The sequence below is a fragment of the Pteropus medius genome, unplaced genomic scaffold (genome assembly GCF_902729225.1).
Source record: "Pteropus medius unplaced genomic scaffold, Ma_sr-lr_union100, whole genome shotgun sequence".
In the NCBI taxonomy this organism is placed as follows: Eukaryota; Metazoa; Chordata; class Mammalia; order Chiroptera; family Pteropodidae; genus Pteropus; species Pteropus medius.
In genome coordinates, this window is record NW_024354500.1 from 28970951 (window position 1) to 28986522 (window position 15572).

The window sequence follows — 15572 nt, forward strand, 5'->3', positions numbered from 1 at the left end:
GGTAAAATCCAGACAATAATTAAAGAAGCAAAGAATATAGGTAAACACATTACTGTTCTCCCTTCTATTGATATTGCTGTCAGTCACTATCAGCCTTTCTTCAAATGAACACAACTAATACATAGACTGGTTTTCACGGAAAGTAATCTTGGTAGAACTACTGTTTATCCCAGGAGTGACAGGACCAATCATAGCTTAGCCAGGGATTGCAAAAGTTTTTTTTTCTTTCTTTTTTTTTTTTTTTCTGAATAGACCAAGGATACCTCTTACCTCAATATGTACCTTTTGAGAAGCATTTAATGAAAAATAAATCTATGAACCATTTACACGAAATCTCTTTGGCATGAGAACAAAAATGTAAAGGATGAGAAAAGTAATGGACATAGGATTAGTCCACTTACCTACCATTGCCAAAGTCATTGTGTAGGCTTAATTTTTTGGAATCAGGGAGTTTAGATCTGTGTGATCCACCTTGAAATTCTCTAACATCTCCTTGGGAGTCCCTTTTGTTTGGAGGAATAAGAGCTTAAACTGAATAAAAATATTTCTGATTGACAATCACATGAAAATCTTCTAGGGTGAAAGCCAAAGAATCTTTTTGTATGTGATTTTTTTCTGAACCTTAAATAGACCCAGATGAATTTTCTTTTAGTACTTTCCTACTCAAGTGATTTAAATGAATGATTTGTCTTCTAATAGGAAGTCTGCATTTTATCATAGAGGTAGATTATATGCCTTAAACTTTACTCCCTAGAGAAGCAGTATCTCTTTTCTATTATATTCTTTGGATGTACTAAAAACTTAGTTCATTATAGGCATGAGATCTTAGAGCTTTGCAGATCTGTGGATTGAGAAACATGACAAATCCAACCACACTATCATCTGAGGTAGTGGAATATAATAAAAATCCTCATATACAACATTATTATGTTTTACCATTAGTTGTCTGTGAAATCAAAATAAAATAGAATGAAAACATTTTCAATTTAGAAAGGACTCTGTTGTTCATGGCCAAAGAATAAAAAGCAAATACAAGCCATGAGAATGAGTGTGGTAGGTTTCTTCCTTTGCTTTTAAATTATTTTTTGTAACGACCTGATCTACTATTTCAAGAATATTTGGTTCCAAAATAGAAGCACAATCTTAGAAATACTGATAATAAAAAAGTACAGTTTATGTCAAGTATGAAACAGAAAGGCTAACCAACAAGTTCAAGTCTTTTTAATATTTTAAACGAACTAATGCATTTTACCTTATTGCATTCTGTTTTGGACAAAAAACTATAGGAATGGTGATTGATTTCTAGTATGAAATCTAAGACTCACAAAGTTCAAATACAGTTTCATTTGTTAAAATCTCCTAATTGCCAATCCTTGAGGGAAACCTCTATTGATTAAATCGGTAATTTTCAGTGGGGTTGATTTGGTCCCCTGTCTACGTCTAGGAACATTTTTGGTTGTCACAACTGGAAGAGAATACTACTGGCATCTAGTGGGTAGAGACCAGGGGTGCCACAAGCTTTGTAAAGTGCACAGGACAGACTCCATGATAAAAACTTATCTGGTCCCAAATGTCAATAGTTAAGAAAACTTGGAGTAAATACACAGTAGTGCATTTAATGCATAAAGAACTACAGAATATCAGCAAGAAACAGATTTTTGCTTCAAGAGCAGCATTGAATTATATAGTAGAGAGCAGGGGTCATAGGACCTCAAAGGGACTTAGCTAAAGTTGTTGGCTCTGCCTTTGTGTGACCAACTTCTTTTAAATCTCTCTGAGCCTCACTGAGTATTGTAAAATAGAACTGATAGTATAGCTCTTATTTCGAGGGCTTGCAGGACTAAATGAAATAAGGTATGTAATTGCTTAATCCATTGCCTGATATCAGAAAGTAGCAATTTGCTTAATCCATTGCTTAATCCATTGCCTGATATCAGAAAGTAGCAATAAAAATTGTCTAAAGACTAAGTTTTCTGTTCTTGGATAAGTTCAAGCAGAGTGTGGACAACAGCTCGTATTCCTTCCAACTCTATAAATGTTCAAATGGCATTCCTTCTTTTGTAGTTATACAAAACCATTCTTAAATAAAACATCATATAGCTGATAGTTTTCCTTGAGTCTTTAGTAACTAAGAAATTTTAGATAAGGTTGACATCAAGGAAGCATAGATAGTAATGATATTGTTCAGTAAGATTAAACTTGCTTTGTATTTTGACACTAAGACATTGACTCTAACTTTTTTGCAAACATGTTCCCTTAGTTCCTATGCTAACTTGTGTTATTTACTTGGATTTCCTCCAGACTATCTTCTGTGCTTTTGTAGCATCAGATTTCTTTGTATATCTGTTGTGTATTCATTGCCTAATCAAGTTATGGCTGGCTAGCTATTTACTCTCCATCTAACATGACATTTATTGAGTAACCCCTGTATACCAGATGTCATGCAATATGTTGTACAAGTATTATGTCATTTGGCAGGCAGACAATAAATGTTCGTTGAATGAATAAATGAACAAATATATGAACCGTAAAGCAATGTTAATTGGATTTCTACTATGTGTCATGGAGTAATACTGTTATTATTAAAAATAAAAAAAATATATAAAATACATCTTCATATTACTCTCCTGAAAGCTCTTAGTTTTGTTGGAGAAACAGAATATATTTATAATAAACTTTCTCTACATAGTTAAGTACTTTAATTAAAATGGATTATCCATCTTCATAATACCTTAGTGCTTGTCAGACACTCAATAAATATCAGGTATTCAGTAATCACACACTCAGTAATGTTCAAAAAAAATTGAACATAATACCATTCGGTGAATAGATTATCAAAATTTTATTGCAACAAAAGTCAGCTGCTTGACAAAATGTTACCTTAACTGTGTAATAAAATGGAACTTATCCTGATGATATCACAAAGGATAGATATGCTTCATTAAAGCAATAGATGTTTTATTGCAATTTTTGCTAATTAAATTTTTATAAATCGAATCACTATTTTTTAAATTTTTAAATAATTTTACTTTGTAACAGCCCAAGTTGGTCTTTCAATACAAAATTATAAGGTAGGGGCAGGGGGCAACCTACTTTCTCTAGAATAAATTTTTTTCAATGGTAAAATGCCAGTTTTATGACCCTGGTACTAACCTAATCATAGATTTAGCGAGTCACTTGGAATACCTACATACAAACTTAAAGCAGTTTAATTTTTTTCTTTCTGCTTTATGTGAACAGATAGAAATATTGAAATATGTCTGAGATAAATAGCACAAGGAGGAAAATACCTTTAGTTTTACTTCCGAAAATAATACATTTCTATGATTTAAAAATAAATGTGATATAGTAAATTCCAGTTCAAAAACCTCAAACAGGTGTGTTCAATATTTTAGAATATATTCAACATTAAGAGAAGAGGCATAATACTCCAAGTATTAAAAGGCATTTTAAGAAGTTATGTAATAACCCTCATTTCACACAAGGGAAATAGAAATTATTTAAAAAGTGTACTCATGTGATAGGAACTACAGAGTATTATATGTTGGATGTTTTCTCTGTGATTGACATGAATGAAGGGTGCATTTTATTTCCATGTAAGAATGAGCTGTTGCCTTGTGGTGACTGCAGTGACAACACATGGTGATTTTATTAAACAGTTAAGGAAAAGTTTTTGATTTTAAGAAGTGTTGGGAAATGTACTAAAAACAAAATAATAATATGATTAACTACTTTCATGAAGTTATTCTGATGTTTTTCTTATATTTTCTTTTTTACAAAGTGAACTACTTTTATGCCTGGCAATAATGTTACCAAACATTTAGGAGTATAAGACTACTGAATATTCATCAAATATGTTTTCTCTATATTTCAAAAGCAAGGTACCTCAGAAAAGTTTGGGTACCTTCCTAATATTTTGCACCAAGCTAGTGTTCTTTAAATATTTTTAATGCATTTCTGTTTTTAAAAAAGTCCTAAATTGTATTCAGATAGTTTTATAGTACAGATCAAGGAATGAGTTTCTTCTCATTTGAGGATACCAGATTTTTCATACTTTGTATAGTATGTCACAGTATATGAAACTCTTGAGCTGTCATTATCACATTTGATACTCATGACAGTGAAATGGATTAGAATTACCCTCTCATCTCTATATACATATGTGGCCTCCAGCTCTGAGAGGGGCCTAATGACTGGGGGTGGGGGGATTACATATCTGATGCTTTGTAGAGCTGAGACTAGAGTGGTATTGTTCTGCTCAGTGTTGAGTAGGTGGAGTTTTCTTGAAGTTCTTACAATACTGCATGTGACTAGAAACCTTCTTCTTGTTTAACCCATAGGCTGACTCCTACAGGTCACTTCTAGAGAAGTGACATTAAACCTTTTCCCAGTTAAGAGAGGCATTACGGATTGGGAAATGGTTTTGGGAACCATTGGACCTAGGTTTTGATATTGGCTCTGTTGCTGCATTTAATATTGGTTAGAATATTTAACCTCAATGAGCCCCAGCTTCTTATGTGTTAAACAATGAAATTGGATGGGAAGGACTTTGTGATAACTTTCAGTCATTTGGTTAATTTTTCCTAAGGGGCAACTTTGCTCCTCTCTTCATAGGGAGTTTCTTGTTTGTTAAATGTATTTAATGCCTTCTCTTATGAGTCGCTGAGAAAAGTCAGTACTTGGTTGTCACTGCTGTGGAGCCCACAGTTGAGTTGGATTTTCATTCTAACCTGGTGTTGAGTTAGCTGAGCTAATGTCTTGACTTAATAAATTATTTGCCTTCAAATGACCCAATAGTGGGATCCCACCAAATGGACTCCTCTTCGTACACTGGCCCAATTGTCCAGAAAGAGGACACCATTCCATGAAACTCATATAATGTTCATTCATAGAAATCTTATTTTAATGAATGCGAACATACTTCCATCACATATGAGAGTATTACTCTCCAACAGTATTTCTTATTTTGAAATATAACATATTTTATAATTGGCACTCAAACTCTACCTTAAAATGTTTCTTAAAAATATGGACTGGCTATATTTTTATAAGAACTCATACATTTGAAGTTTATATATACCACTGAATATGAATTGTTTCCTTAATATAGGAAATACTTATAAATTGCTTTGGAGTATATAATTAAGACTCACCTTCTAAATATATAAAATAATTTCCTCATGTACTTAATTTTCAGAAAGAAATATCTTATTTTAAAAATATGTTCAGGCAAAATATCTCATAAATGTTTTATTGTCTAAAAACAGAAACAGGTGTGGAAAAATCCAGCTTAGCCCTCATATGTTAAGTTTTGGCCTGCGTAAGAAGACACATGCCAAAAAAATGTAGCTCAAGACTCTACAGATGGTTAAGGATGAGAATTGAACTAGAATCTTCTTGTAGTCAGAGACAGTGAATTATGCTGACTTAGCACTGGCTCCATACAGCAATCAAGACTCGCATCTGTGTGAGGTTGACTCTAATCAGAGGGCTATGTTGACAATTCCAATGAGAATTATTTGGATAACAGAGAACAGTGTAGAAGAAGAGAGAATGGGATTCTCAGTACATCTTTTAGACATCTTAGTGTGGACTGAGCTTTAAAAGGCATCTTTGGCCAAAAAGGAAATGTATATGTGTATGAGCAGGGTATGGATATCTTTTAGTTGGTTTTATATTTGGTTGTACCACCTTTTGGCTCTACTAGGCACACAATTTCAAAACTAAAATATGACATTTCTAAAAATAAACTCTCCTCCAAAAATAATAATGTCGGTCTCCTATGTGGAGTTGGATGGTATCTGGGCTGGCTTGGTTGGTTGGTTGGAACATGGCCACTAGTGCAGCAATAGGTCTCATGTGCCAGTTGACTTTACAGCATTCCACAACCGCATTCTGTACACTTTGTCCTAGCCAATCATTCCACTGATGTGTAACCCCAAAAGAAGTCATCTTAGAAAGTGCAGATGGATTAGCATAAATCTGTCACCATTGTGAAAAAATAAAACTAAACATTTTACCAATGGTAGGTGTGCCATCAAAATATTTAACTGATTGACTATAACACATAAAGCATAGTGTGGTGTAGAGAATTAATGATTTTAAATCCTGCTCTCTAGGAACTCACAGCTAGTCAGGTAAGTAGGAAATACACAGATACACATGAAGGTATATTACCTTACAAGAAAGTGATAGATGTCTGCTTTGTTCAAATTTGCAAATAATGTACTATGGGTATTTAGGAAAGAGTGATTCTTTTCAACTATAGCAATTAGTTGTTTTTCCACTCATAATTTTGCAAACCCTAGTGTTAAGGAGAAGGGAAGAAAAGTATTATTTATTGAATCCTGACAATGGATGAGAACTTTATAAGGTGCTTTTATGTCATTTTATTTAGCGTTCACAACAATCTTTCACAGTAGATAGGGTAGATTTATTCCTGATTTAGAGAGGAGGAAAGTAAGATTCAGAGAGATTAAGAAACTTGTTTTAAGTCACGCAGTAAGTGGTAGATTAAGAATTTAAGTCTGTTTAAATCTGTTTTAACTGAAAGTTTATTGTCTTTCAGCTGTGTTGTGGTTTCTAAGATCATGTGGAGGAATATACAAAAGTGTCTAGATTTGGACAAATCTAAAATTATTTCCATTTTGGTTTGTAGGTAATTGCACTGCTAGGAGAATACGGTGGACCCTTCTGCAGATAGAGGGTGTGGCTCGGGAGTTGGGGAGCCCAAAGAGGGTACAGGTACAGTGTAAGTGGTAACACCAGTCTTTGAAAACTAGAAATCGGGATACGTGAACATGTAGAAAGAGAGATAGAGGCCACCAAAACACTCTGAGTACCCCAGGGTTGGACACGTGTCTATGCCCAGGAATTTACCAGTAAGGAACCTCTCTCCAAGAACTGAAAGCTGATGAAAAACAAGACTGACATTCAGCAATAGATGTCTGTGTATATATCCATCCATCTCCCATTTATTGAATTTCTCATATATGAAAGCTCTATGAAACACACTGGGAGTGAGAAAAAATTCAGATTCTATCCCTGTCCTCAATAAACTCACATTTCAGTGGGGGAAGATGGACATATATGCAAGCAATTACATCAGAGGTCCTCCGAAGTTTCAGTGTGAGACAATCCTAATTCCTGCTCAGAGTGAGAAAGATATCACCATGGAAAGTACAAGGATCATGATGTCTAGCAGGAGTGGACACTGATGATTTTTGAATGGAAAGTGGGGACTACATCATGAAAGGGCTTATCTGAGAAGCTAGAACTGTGTCTTGAAGGCTATAGAAAGCCATTAAAGGACTTAAATAAAAAAATTAATTACAGAATATTGTAAACACATAGAAAAGCAACACAAAACATCAATGAACCTATCACCCATATTTATTTGCTTCAGAAAGTTCTGTCTTTTTAAAAGTAATAAAGTTGCAGATAAACAAAGATCTACCTCCATGCCTTTTTCCATTTCTTCAAACCCAGAAGTCATCACAGTCTGAAGATTGCTGTATATTATTCCAATGTATACATTTGTACTTTTATTATGTATGTATGTACCCCCAAACAACATGTTATTATTTTGTAAATTTTAAAATTTATAACAATGGCATCATACTGTTTATTTATTTACTGTGGATTACTGGTATACACAGCTCTGGAACATCCTTTTTTTTTTTTTTTTTTTTTTTGTCTTGAAATATCCAGGGTTCATTAGAGAAACAATTAGCTGTTACATTTTTTTCCAGTTACACATAATGCTGCAGTGATATATAATTCTCCTTGTGTACGCAAATACATTTTTCAGAGTATTCCCCTTGAAATAGAATCAAGAGATTATAGCATATGCTTTTTTCAACTTTACTATGCATTACAAATTTCTCTTCAAAGTGGCTATACCAGTGTATTCACTTTTGGAGCACGAATTACTATTTTCCTATATTCTCTTTAACTTTCGTTGTTAACATATTTTAGTGGGTGTGAATAGTATTTTGCTTTAGTTTGTATTTTCCTATTGTCAAGATTGCTAACATTCTCATATTAGATGTCCAGGTTTCCTCTTATTTGAATTTCTTCATAATCTTTACCCCATGTCCTATAGGATTGTTTACATTTTTCTCATTGAATGTAGGCTTTCTTTCTATATCTAAGGCACTAAACTTTAGTTAGAAATGTATGTGGCAAATGTTTTATTCTAGGTTAGTTTTGTCTTTTAACTTTATGATGTTCTTTGTCAGAAAAATATAAATTTCTTTCTTCTCCAACATTAAAAAAGATATTCTATATTTTTCTAAGAGTTTAAAATTTTTGCTTTACATATTTGGGTCTTTAATCCATCTGGTATATGGTGTGAATAAGGGTGCAATTATATCTGTATTTCCCCTCCTTGATATGATTACCAATTATCACAGCACATTTATTCAATAGTCCATCTCTTTGCTACTCATTTATAATGCCTCTTCTCTCTTAAAACAATTTCCTATAATAGGTGGATTTGTTTGTAAGATCTTAATTCAGATCCGGTGTTCTAGTCTAAAGTCTTGTCAATACTAAATCTTTATAATTACTATAGTTTTTAAATAAAATATGATATCTGATAGTATAAATCTATTTCTATTTTTCTTCTTCAAAATTGTTTTGGCTAATTTTAGCCTGTTTTTCTTCCATTTGAATTTTTTAATCAGCTTATCAAGTTCCATACCTACACTCAAACAGAAAACACTTGAATTTTAATGAAAATTGTATTGAGTGTATAGATTAATTTGAGGGGAATTCTTTCACTTTTATGATATTAAGTCTTGCCATATTAACACATTTATTATTCATTTATTTAGAACTTTTTTGTCTTTCAATTATAATTTTGTTTTAGTCACTCTAAATATGACATTTTGATTGCCATTGGGAATATCTTCAAAAATACATTTTTAAATTTCTTGCTGCTAAAATAAGGGAATGACATTTGATTTTTAAAAACTTAGTTTTGTATTCAGCTTTGCTGAATCTGTTATTTTTCATGTAGACTTTAAAATTTAGATAATTGCCCCTAATAATTGATAATTTTATTCCTTTCTCAATCTTATACCTTATTTTTATTGTCGTATTTTCTTAGAGTGCCTATTACAGTAGTAAATAGAACTGGTGATTGCAGGCATCATTGTATTATTTCTGGCTTTATTGAAAGAGAATTCTAACATTTCACCACAAATGATATTTTCTAGAGGTTTTTGGTTTTTATTATTAAAGAAACACTTTTTATTTTGAAATAATGAATGAATGTTGCATATTTCAAAATAATGAATGAGTGTTTAAGTTTTCAACTGTTTCTTCTGCAGCTATTTCAATAGTATGGGTGGGTATGAGATAATAAAGTCTCAGCCTATGACAGTGGCATTGGCTATAGAGCAAATAGTCTTGAGGATTTTGTTTTTAGTTATGAGAGGATGGATAGAAAATAGCTTTTGAAAGACATGGTTCTGATTTAGGATAACTGTGTAAATTATTTAAATAGGGAATAGAAAGAGAATAGTAATTTTTTAGGGGTAGATTTTGAGCTCATTTTAATATTTGTTGAAATTGATTGTAGGTTGGCAATTGAAAATTGTTCAGCAGACTTTTGGGTATAATTATTTAAAAATGGACTGTTGAAATTAAAGAGTTAAGCATGTGTTGGAGATAAAAAAAAATTGTGATTTGGTAGTATCAAAATGGTAGGTGAAGCTGCAGGGGAGGAGAAAATTTCCAGGTGAGGGTTTGCAGAATGAGAAAAGTGGGGGCTATTGCTAAATATCAGAAACTTAAATACATAAAGGACAGTAGGAAAGACTCTCAGAGGAGCCTGAAAATAACTTACTCCCAGGGAGAGTGGTATCAAGGAAGACTTAGGGAGAAAGTTCCAACAATAATAATAAAAAAAGCCATCTATATGAGCCAAATGCAGGGAAATTAAAGATGGCCAGAAAGAGCTGACTTACTTCAGCAATTAGGAAATCACTGGTGCCTTGGAGCACCAGTTTCAGTAGCGTGCTTAAGTCAGACATTTGATTGCAGTGGGATGAAACTTTAGCAGGAGGTGAGGAAATGGAGAAAAACAAATGAAGACCTGTCTTTCGTGAAGCTTGGCCAGGAAGAGAAGGAGAGAAAGGTACCTGCAAGTATAAGTCGAGGGAAGAATGATCCTTTAAGAATTAATTGTTAAGTTTCCCAATTTGGGAACTGTCATAGAGATAAGAAGTTAAACTTCAGTTAAATGTGATTGTGAGATAGTCGGTTACTGGATGTGGTGAAAAAAGGTGATCAAGGTATGACTGGACAGTTTTAATTCAGAGTTGATTGCTCAGCTATATGTTTTCTTGCCCCTTGGTTCTTCTTGTGTCTAAAAGCACGAAGTCACACAGAAGGATTTTATATAAAGCAAATCAGAGGCTAGAGTCAATGAGGTCCTTAAATAAAGGTAAAATCTTTGAAAAATGTAAAACATAGGATGAGAATATTTTTTATATCATAGTAATAAATCACAAACATTTTTGTGTCTTATTTGTGGCCTAACAACCACATGCAAATAATCAAATGAATTTCTAATATGGAAAAAAATCTAAACGTAAAAAAAAAAAGTAGCCTTGCTTATTTGAGATAGAATGGTGAGTCTATTTTGGTTATTGTGATTCAGTAAAGCTATTAAACCCACAGACTCTGCTAGTCTGTAACAGAGAAACTCCTGTCCCTGTTCTTGCTCCAATGTTAGAATCAGAGGACAACCATATTCTAGATTCTATTTATTCTGGCACAGCTTAGTTCATTGGATTTGTTTCCAATTTAAATGATATCTTTGCCAGGTGAAGTTGGTAATGATTAAAGAAATTTAAAAATATGTCTTTAATTCAGTAAGATATTTTCCATGTATTTAGATATCATTTGAAAATTACATTCATGACAGAATGGGTAAATTTTTTAAGTTGCAAAATTTATTTTTATAGTTAAATTAGCCAAAATTGCCAACTTAAGTTGGGCTGCAACCAGCTAGCTCATGGTTTCCATGGAAACATGATTTCATCCCATCTTTGAAAACCCATTTTGTTTTTTCTCCTTTATCATGGAACTTGAATCTCTGCAATGTTTTTCCTGTGATTTTTGTTCCAAGAAAAAGAAAACAGGTTTCCAATTAGACTAATACATTTTGCCCATTAAACTTTAACTTCATGGGACATTTTCATTTAGGGAGATAAACAGTGCCCATATTCTAAAATCTTTCCTATTTAGGTACTACTCTGCATTTTTGTTATTTTTGCTTTGTATTTTTAAATACTTTTGGCCAACCATCAGTCACAATTATTCCAAGTATGTTAAAATTACTTCATACTTCTAATATCCTTATCATGTGCTGTCTAGGTGATTTAGAAATCTTTCATGAAAGAGCTATCACAGTCGTCTTCATTTTTATTTCCTCCTCATACTTCCCAAGCCTGACACAGTTCATTCTCAATAAATGTTTATTGAGTGAATGATGCAACAAATATTTCAGTGCCTTCTGTGGGCTTAGCATGATCAAAGACTCTGCGGAATGCAAAAGACATCTATAATATACTTTCCTATTTAGGGATCTGGGGAAGGTAAAGAATGAAATGTAAATGCTTGCCATTATTTAACCTCACATAAACCAGAGCTTTACTATCTCATTTAATCTTTATAACAGTCCTGGAAGAACTGTGGTATTATACTGATTTTTCAGATCAAGAATTCGTGGCTAAGCAAGGTTTTAGAACCTGCCCAGGTTAGTGAACTTGCCCAGGCTAGTGATTCATGGACCAGAGTTTGAAAACCAGTCCTGCACTGACAACAAGTATACTTATTAGCTGGAGAGACAATTCTTCTATATAGAAAACAATTAGTAAAGTAGTAAATGTTATTGGTTGTGAGGAATTTAGACAAGGGAAAGGTTATATGCATGAGAGTAATCATGGGTAATATAAATAAAAGTGCTATTTACTACATCATGAACTCTGTACAGTATATCTAATCAACCCTATATATTTGCATTTCATCCACTGGAATAAAATATCTTGGCTCTTACACTAGTTTCTTAAATGTCTACAATTTGATTTTTAAAAAAGCAGGCTACACAATGGTATAATTATACTCTTGTGTAAAAAAAAGGAAAACATGTAAATTGATTTTGCTGATTATCATAGATTCACATAATGTCAGACTGGTCAACTCTTCTATTTTTACAGAAAGGAAAACTGATTGTCAGAGAGCAGTCCTAGCTGGGGTTTTTTGTTTTTTGTTTTCCCCTTTCCTCTCTTGCTTAAATTCATCTGATGGCAGAATTGGGCTAAATACAGTCTTCCAATACCCAGTCTAATATTCTTTAACCACATGTTTTCACTCATTGATTTGTAGCAGGTACGGATACCTCATTAATGGATAAAAATAATTTTAGTAATTTTTGAGTATATATAATTTGTTTTCTCATGCTTCAATAAGCTATTATAGAAATATCTTACAAATATCTTACTGTAGGAGACACGTATTTTATATCCTTGTATAAAATATTTTTAGAGATCACTGAAAACTTTAAGTACGTTATTAAATTAAATGATAATAAAGCTTTGTGTCTATCCTTTGCCTATTTTTTTGTATCTTTTCCTTGGTGATATTTTGTTTCTTTGTCAATGGCTTCAAATTTTATTTGTTCCCTAGGTCTTCTCTTGGGTTCCATGTAAGTGCAATACATTTTCATTTTCTGTGATTAGTTGTTTTCCTTGAGAGGGAAAGGTGAAAATTTTGGAAAGATAATTACAATCATTATTCTACTTAAATACCAAATCTTTGTTATTAGTCTAACAAATCTAGAATTTCTCTTGTAAATTAGAATACCTCAGAATATAAACAGTTGTATTGGTAGCAAAGCTATGCTATAAAATCATCACTTATTAAGTGGTTTATAGTCACTATAGGAATATTATTATTTTGAAAGGGGCTCTGTACCTGACTAGCAATGAACATTAAATAATATATCAGTGGTTATCTCTCAATAGCAGTCATAAAACCATGATAATTCAAAATAGAAAATAATGATCAAAACCTTTAAAAATAAACTTTAGTACACAGTACATATCAATTATATGAGGCCCTAAGGTACCGTAAAGCATTTCCAGGAAACCTCTCTAGAGTATCGTAGCTACAGTTTGAATATAAGAAATGTTAATGAAATGCTTAGCACTAATTTTATTGGTCCTCTTAGAATTAAGAATGATTTAGGAGTAAGTTACTCAGGCTAGACCAAGTTTCTTAAACTCTCTAGGAAATTTAAATTGGCACTATCTTTTCCTCCATTACCCACTTGACAAGTCACAATCTTTGAAACTCATCAAACTTGCTTAGAAAAATCAGAAAAATAACTACTCACATAATATCATGATTAGTTAGAATTGCTGATATTGATATAAGCATTCATTGAGTTTTGATTTAAGTCATATAGATTGAGGTATTTTATCTATTAGACAGCTTTAAATTAATTTGAAAGTAGAAACTTAGAGGGAGACAATTTAATGAAGACAAATAAGAAGTTTTAAGAGAATGGCTCAGTGAAATAATATTTGTTAAAAAAGAATGTGTGTGTGTGGGGGGGGTAGAGAAAATTGCCCTAATTATTATGTATATCACACATACATGTAAGCTACATTTGATTAATTAGTCTAGACTAGAAATACTGAAAATCCGATGAGCTTTTTTTAATGGAGGTAAATAATTCCATATAGTGCTTTCTTCCTTGTAATGGCTCTGTGTTTATATTACCATCATGCATGCTCTGTGAATATATTGCTGCTATGAGCCACTCCTAGGGATTTTATTTGTGACATACTTTTTAGTAAATCCTAATTTAAAGAAAGAAAAAGATAAACAAAACAAACCGAATTTAATATTCATCTTAGAAAAACATTAGAATAAAAAACTTGTGTTCTGGATATAAATTCTTTGTTGATTATATGTGTTACAAATATTTCTCCCACTATGTGGCTTATACTTTTATTATTTTTATATCTTTTTTCTTTGAATACTTAAGAAGCTAAAGTAAACACAACCACCATACCACTATCACACCCAATGAATTTTTAAAAATAGTGAATAACATCTAATGTCAGTCTATGTTCAGTTTTTTCTGATTGTCTAAAAAATATCTATGTACAATTTGTTGTTTAATTAGGGATCCCAACAAAATTCCTAACTGTATTTAATTGATATGTCTCTTAAGTCCCCTTACTTTTGTTTTCAAGCCACTTATTTATTATAGTTTTTCACTTTTTAGATTTTGCTGATATTATCTTCTTGGTGTCATTTAATATATTCCCGAATTACTTATAATGAGTAGATATAGAAACTTGAATAGATACTGGTTTTACCTTTATTGGACAAAAATAATTCATAGGTGGAAATGTGTTCCTTCTATTATGTCAGGAAAAACATGTCTTATTCTACTTTAATGAAGTTAAGGTAGATTATTGGGTATAGTTAAGCATAATGCATGTGTCCTAATTTTCTCTCTAACCTTTCACCTAATAATATTAGCAGCACTGGTGATCCTGGCCCAGATCCATTATTTCAGGGGTTGCAAACAATGATTTTCTAATTCTATTATTCTTCTGGCACTTATCAACTGTTGCCTCATCAACTATTTTATTATCCTGAAATATCATCCATGTAGAAAAAGTAGGATAAATGCTTGATCTCTTTCTTTGCACTCCAGCAACCCCCGAAGATGACACATGGTGTTTTTTATATTTATCATTCTGATCTCACAAATTTAATAAATTGTTCAATCCATTGCAGTTATTATTTTTTATGATAAGATGGTTTCATCTTTAGCCAATAGGAGTCCCTCAACTTAGCTCTTTGGTTCTTTTGATCTAGTCTCGAGAGGAGCTTTTGAGACTTTCATTGTTTTCAGAATGAGATTTCTCTGTCTCATATATTGAGTACTCCAAATCTGAAATCTTTTTTGGGGGAAAACTATTTTCCCCCAAAGCCTGGTTTCTTTTAATGGGAAATGGTATTTAGAAACCACAGTTGAGGTACCAGAGTTGCTTATTGATGATTTTATTCATAACACTTGAGCATAAATTGCTCATTTCCACCCTTTTTTTTTCACCCTACCTCCTCTTTTGTCTATGCCATTTATGTTGTTTATATTATCTTGTGTTGCTATTTAGCTTTGCATATGGTTACATTTTATTTTCTAAGTAGGCAAACAAGGCACAATTAGGACTAGAATTAATATCTCATCACCACTTATCCAGTGTATTATGGGTGAATTGGAAGATTAGGTGATTAGAGAACAATTTGACCTTAGATGTTAAAAATTTTATTAAAAGCTTTGCCCCAGGGTGATGTCTATTTTTAGCACTTCCTGATGGTTATGTCTTTACAAGGTGGATGAGCTGGATTGATTATTATATGTTAAGCTGTATGTGAATTCAATATATGATAATATGGGATTCAAGTTAAGAAGGGACATGTGCCATTCGCTATTCCTTCATTCATTCCTTTTCTACATTTTCGGCTTCATTCACTTC

At 32.4% G+C, this 15572-nt stretch overlaps 1 protein-coding gene across 2 annotated transcripts in view; it reads left to right on the forward strand.

Annotated features, from left to right (window-relative positions):
* Positions 1-15572, forward strand: part of COL21A1 (collagen type XXI alpha 1 chain) — a 154579-nt gene that overhangs the window by 20916 nt on the left and 118091 nt on the right. Inside the window, exon 2 of one of the 2 annotated variants that reach the window (XM_039852935.1) lies at positions 6659-6751. The exons of the other annotated variant lie outside the window; for it this stretch is intronic. The gene's annotated coding sequence lies outside the window, so the exon portion shown is untranslated. The remainder of the gene's footprint in view (positions 1-6658; positions 6752-15572) is intronic. 2 annotated transcript variants of the gene reach the window in all.